The sequence below is a fragment of the Mauremys mutica genome, chromosome 4, assembly GCF_020497125.1.
Source record: "Mauremys mutica isolate MM-2020 ecotype Southern chromosome 4, ASM2049712v1, whole genome shotgun sequence".
In the NCBI taxonomy this organism is placed as follows: domain Eukaryota; kingdom Metazoa; phylum Chordata; order Testudines; family Geoemydidae; genus Mauremys; species Mauremys mutica.
The window spans coordinates 133269085-133275816 of NC_059075.1; the positions used below are offsets into that span (position 1 = coordinate 133269085).

A 6732-nucleotide genomic window follows, 5' to 3' on the forward strand; every position below is an offset into this window, starting at 1 on the left:
AAGAAACCTTTGTTAAGTAATAATAGGACATGTATTTTATTTTTACACGTGTGCTGGAAGTGGGAGTAACGGGGTGAACGGGGTATGTAACCGAAGAGGAGAGTCAACAGTAACTGGGTAAAGAAACAGGGGCAGGTTCAGCTTCTCTGTAAAGAAACTGAACAGTCACAGGTCACGCTGCTCGCTGGTATTTGAAGAGTTCCTTGTCGCTGTCCCAGGCGCCTGTATAGGGCTTCATGAGCAAGTGCATTAGTGGGCAGGCTGGGTCCCCGAGGATGACTATAGGCATCTGCACATCCACAACAGTTATTTCGTGGTCCGGGAAGAAACTACCTTCCTGCAGGCATCTGAGCAGCCCACAGTTCCTGAAAACACACGCATCATGAACCTTGCCCGGCCACCCGACATTGATGTTTGTAAAACGTCCCCTATGGTCCCCCAGTGCTTGCAGCACCATTGAAAAGTAGCCCAATTTCTCAGCAGCTGACTGTGGAAGAGGTGGACGATAAAGTGCGAGGAGGAGAAAACGGCGATGATCGCAGCGGGCTCCATGCTTGCAGTGCTGTGGCGTCCGCGCTGTCACTGACCAGAAAAGTGCACGAACAGATTGTCCGCAGGCGCTTTCAAGGAGGGAGGGAGGGAGGGAGGTTGTGATTGACGGTTCAATGACGACACTTACCCAAAACCACCCTCGACACATTTCTCCCCCCAGCAGGCATTGGGGGCTCTACCCAGCATTCCAATGGGCAGCGGGGACTGCGGGAACTGTGGGATAGCTTCCCACAGTGCACCGCTTCCAAAGTCGACGCTGGCCCCGTGAATGTGGACTCAGAAATTCGAATTAGTGTATTTAGTATGGATACACAAATTCGACTTCATAAGGTCGAATCCACAAATTCGAACTAAGTTGATTCGAAATAGTCTTGTAGTGTAGACAAGGCCTCAGTGGCATAAGGGCTGCTCTAACACAGTGGTTCTCAACCTTTCCAGACTACTGTACCCCTTTCAGGAGGCTGATTTGTCTTGAGTACCCCCAAGTTTCACCTCACTTAAAAACTACTTGCTTACAAAGTCAGACAAAAATAGAAAAGTGTCACAGCAGACTAGTACAGAAAAATCGCTTACTCTGATTTTTACCATATAATTATAAAATAAATTGATTGGAATATAAATATTGTACTATACACTGAAATGAAAGTACATAGAGCCATATAAACAAGTCATTGTCTGTATGAAACTTTAGTTTGTATTGACTTGGCTAGTGCATTTCATGTAACCTGCCATAACACTAAGCAAATAGCTAGAGGCGGGTATGTGCATCCCTGGGGTGAGAATCACTGCTCTAAAATGCTGAATCACAAGCAGCTCCAATAAAAGGTTAAGTTACAAACAAGTACGCAGGAGGTGACTGACAATGGCAAGGTACAGCAGAGGTCTCAGTCTAATAGAATGAGACAGCTACTCAAAAGGATTGGGAGCAAGAGTCCTAACACGACTGAAAACTCTGTGGATGAGGAGAGACAGATGCAGAGTGACTGGGTGCTCTGAAACATTTATTACTGCCAGTTTAGTAGAGGCACTGTGATTTCCCCATGGTGCTCTTGATGTACAACATGCACATTCTGACAGTTCTTCGGCAAGAACACCAGGAAGTCGATGGCTAGGTGAAAGTTGTAGACTAGCTCATCTTTAGTCATTTTTACATGGCCAACAGCCACTGCCAGACAAAGCACCTGGGGCAGGGAGAAGGACAATGTCATCATTCAGCTCCACTGATACAGACTTTATAGTACAGTCAGTTTAAAGACAACCATACAATAGCTTAAGTAGATTCAGTCATCAAAATATGTACATAATTAGATTAAGGGACTGGTTTAAATCTTTGGAATCCATCTGTAGGCTGCAATTGAGTCTTCCCATAAATCTTTTTTTAAAAGATAAAATGTTATACTACAGGGTTTACAATTCCCCAATTACAACAATTCCTCCACAGCCTGGAAATGCTTTATGGAATTCCAAAGTTTCCAGAGTTTGATACTTGAAGACTCCATTAAATGCACCATTTGTGAAATTTAGATCTGAACAGCTTTACATTCGACCAAGCTCAACCTAAGTTTTTCAGTTCCTTTATCAAAAAACCAGACATAACTTTGCCACTGGCTTCCACATGCTGTAACGAAACATGTATGCTAAAAAACTGGGTGCAATCTTTGCTGATGATTAAACTAGTCAGCTAATTATACAGTACTTTTTATTAGAAGATCTCAAAGTACTTTAAAAAAGGTTGTAAGTATGATTATTCTTGTTTTGTAGATCAGAAACTTGAGGCAGAGGTTAAGTGACTTGCTCTACACCACAAAATCAATGACAGACCAGGGAAGAGAACTGAATTTTATCAATACCCAGTCCAATACACTCTCCTCCCTACACTATGCAATAACATTTTTAAAGATAAATCTCTCCTCCCCAACCAACAGGTTCCACAAAATCACTAATCCATGCTGCACAGAATATTTGTTTTACAATAATCTGTTTTGTTTATATTTTTCATATTAGAAAAATCATTAGGATCATATTATTTCTGCTTTTTTGCATCTCAGCCACCAAGCTTTGCTTTTCCTTCTGTAAACACTACACCCTGGGTACCAAATTTGCTCAAATCTATGATATATAGCCAGATTACAGACTGAAGAAAAGTTTAAAATGGAAATAATAGATCAATACTGCAGTGCCAGGAATTCAGTAGCTCAAGCTGTTTAGTGAAAGATTGATATGTTCAAAGACTACCACTTTTGCTCTTGGTTCATTCAAGTTGTTTTTAAATCAAGTGGCCAATTAAGCTTGATGGGAAATACTCAGTCAAGCAATATTTGCTGAGTCAGGTTTTGACCATCATGCTGCCAGACATGAAGATTAAGCATTTGAATTAGGGCTGTGTCCATTTAAAACTCTGGTTCCATCCTCTATATTAACTTTCTTGAAAGTTAAACTTTTAAAGCAAATATAAGAAAGCACTACTTGAAACTCACTGTTTCACCTAAGACTGTGAAGTTCATTTACACAGTATTAAGCATAAAGCTTCAGCTACTACATACATCAGTCTATATAATACAAACCTATTATCCTAATTCCTGGCTAACTGAAGCTTGACCACTTGATCCTCCCTAACTGCAGGAGCCAATCATGCCAGGTGCTGCGCATGTCCTTAATTCCCACTGACTTCAGTGAGCATCAAGAGCCCTCAGCATTTTCCAAGTTCAGGCCCCTTAACTTGCATCTGTAGTTTAAAACAAATTGTAAATTCCCTCCATCCTCAGGTTAGCATCTGAATGCTTTGTGTTCCCTATACACACAAACTGAGATTGACAAGATATTTTCCACTAGCAGCCTCCTTAACAACACTGGAGGAAAGCTGCAGTCCAGCCCTGACAGTGCAAATCCATGTATAATGGCAGGCAGCCAATAACTTCATTACAGTCCTGACTCCCATCACATGCTGTGTAACTGACTTCAGGGGTTTTGCATTTATTGTTTACCTTTTTCATTTGAAATTTGATGATAGACTGGACTTCATTGACCTTGGCCATCATGTTTTCATTGTGAGCGAAGAGGGAGGGGAACTTGGCAGCTTTGTTCAGACCCTGACCCAAGGTGAGAGGAATCTGTTTGATCAGGGACTCTGAAGCCAGAAAGCCACTGTACTTCTTAGCTATGGAAAAAAAAAAAAGAGATTAATGCATAGAACATTGCAGTTCTGCCCACACCTATTTTAATACAGGGTTTGATTTACACCTCACTTAGAGAAACTTGCAAACTGTTGTGAGCACTTAATGGTTCTTAGCAACAAAGGCTCTTTGTATATTTACAGGTTTCAAAGTAGCAGCCGTGTTAGTCTGTATCCGCAAAAAGAACAGGAAGACTTGTGGCACCTTAGAGATTAACAAATTTATTTGAGCATAAGCTTTCGTGGGCTACAGCCCACTTCATCGGACGCATGGAATGGAACATATAGCGAGGAGAGAGATACACATACAGAGAGCATGAAAAGGTGGGAGTTGCCCGACCATCTTAATTAATTAGCCACTTAGAGTTGGTTGGGCAACTCCCACCTTTTCATGCTCTCTGTATGTGTATCTCTCTCCTCGCTATATGTTCCATTCCATGCGTCCGATGAAGTGGGCTGTAGCCCACGAAAGCTTATGCTCAAATAAATTTGTTAATCTCTAAGGTGCCACAAGTCCTCCTGTTCTTTTTGTGTATATTTACAGACTTCAGAGCATCTCGCATTAGGTAACACGTTATACTTGGAGAGAAGCCTAGGCTGAACAAGTGTAATCGCCCCTCACTACTGATCTGGCATGTTTCTTAAACACAGATAATCCCAACACCAACAAAACAGTTTCTGGAAGAAGCTAGGGAAATTTCCTCCTTTCCTTACCCCTCCCAACACACATCAGCATCAACCTGATGGTGGGGGTAAGAGATAAGGGTTCTGTTCATTACAATAAGAGCTCTGTGCATTCATTGGAACAGATTATACTTTGTTGTTTGCAGTGTTGTAACCATGTGGGTCCCAGGATATGGGAGAGGTATTATCTTTTATTGGACCAACTTCTGCTGATGAAAGACACAAGCTTTTGAGCTCCACAAGCCCAGACCTGAAGACTCTGTGGAGCTCAAAAACTTGTCTTTTACCAACAGAAGTTGGTCCAATAAGAGAGAGATACACAGGGTGGGTGAGGTACTATTAGCCATTGAGGGCTGTTGCTGAGGTCTTATCCACACTGGGATTTAGCAATGCTAGGAGTTCACTGTGATGCAGAACTCAAGCAAACCAAATCTGTTTTAAGTGCTTTGCAAAAGCATCACCGGTCAAGCTAACTAGTCACATTGCCCAGCAGCATGGCATAATAAACCATACCCTTGCAATTCAATTGCTTACTGCCCAGTCAGACAAGTTGCTGACTTGAAATTGCCAAGTAGGTAAATTTCTCCTCTAGCACTGCTCAGCCACTTGCACCCCAAAAATCTCTTTGGTACCCCATACTGGAGCTGAGGGAAGCAACTGCTACAAGATTGAATTTCCAAGGAATCTCAGTAAACAGGGTAGCTCTCTCTTTCAGTGCCAGTGCACCTAGGATTTACATTTTAGCAGCTTTTCCTCAATGATGGGATATACACCATGACTTAATGTTAAAGAAATAATTCATCTTCATTACAAAAGTAATTGAGAAAGCTATGTTTTCTTGTTTAGAGAACCACATTTTAGATCTAGGATCCTTGGACAAGTCCTTTTAAACAATTCCTCACTAGCAATATAGTGAGTAGGGGTCAATTACTCCTACAGGAATTTTCTGCAATGGTCATGTTGGATACTGTAGTATGTATGCAAAATCTGACACCTTCAGGAGATATAATCTTCCCTTGTGGCAAGTTTCTATCGCATTTTAGCAGTAGCATTTCTCCCCCATCTCTTGGAGTTTATACCAGCCCACTGTCTGCATTACATTACCTGGTATTTCCAGGTAACCTCTATCCACACAAATTACAGGCATATTGGCAGCATAGTTCTACTCACCTTTTTCACTATCTTCTTGTTCTTGAGTTTCTTCAGAGCCTTGATGTCCACGAGGGATATTTGACTGCTTTGACCTCATCAGTGTCACTGGACCCCCAGCATGCAGAGTGAGAATTTAGGGCACAGGAAGGACTTGAGCCTGTCAGGAAGGGAAGATGACACCCCCACACTGTCCTTCTGCACTGTCAGCACCACACACCTTGAGGGAGCAGGCAGAGCTACAGCCCAGAAACCTTACAACAATCACCTGTGAATCTTTATCCACCTGCCTCTAATCTGGCTTCTCCAACTGGTCAGAGGGATCAGCACAGGAGCCTCACCACATCTCCGCTCACATTTTAAGACCCAGGATAGGGGTCTGTCCTGCCATACCACTTGGAGACGGGGTGTGTGTGTGTATGAACTACCCAGGCAATTCAGCACTGCACCCTCCTGCCATTGTATCAAGCAGTCAACGTGTTGCCAATCACATGTACATTCAAAGTGCCTGGAGGGAGAAGGTTGCAGGCCAAAGGCTGGGTGGAATCAGAGAGGTGCCAAGCCTGACTGTGCCAGAAATGTTTGTCCTTCTGTGGGTCATAGTTTTTCAGGCTGATCAGCAGCTCCACAGTTTCCGCAAACCTGAAGAACAGAACAAACAAAAGAAGCTTCAAGTAACTGCAGATCCACCCAAAGTTAGAATTTAAGAACCCAGTAAAACAAGATGAATATCAATATGCATAGGAAAAGCTGTGATGATAGTTAGCAGAGCATGGATACTCTGCCACAAATCCTATTCTCTCTTCACCAGAGATTTCCAGTCATGGAGTTGGCATTTGGGGAAAGGCACTACCCACAACACATAGGAGAGTTCTTACTTGTGTGGTTTCACTTGAGTCCCTTGCAGGATCTACAGCACTGCATTGTACAGGGTGTCACGGGAAACTTACTGCTGGGGATTTGAAAGACAAAGAGCAGATCAGAAACTTGAAAGGATCAACTGAATTAATCACTCTGGACAGGATGCAACTGCAGGTACATTAGCACCTAAAACCACCTTTAATCTCACCAACCAGGGTAGCCTGTTAGCCTGCAGCATTCTGGGGGAATTAAACATTAAAGAATACAACAGGGGCTAGTGCAGCAGTAATAAAAATGGAAGTGACAGCAACAAT

At 42.7% G+C, this 6732-nt stretch overlaps 1 pseudogene; it reads right to left on the reverse strand.

Moving 5' to 3' along the window:
• Positions 1–1567: 1567 nt before the first annotated feature.
• LOC123369427 lies at positions 1568–6299 on the reverse strand (annotated as a pseudogene).
• Between the last annotated feature and the right edge of the window lie 433 nt (positions 6300–6732).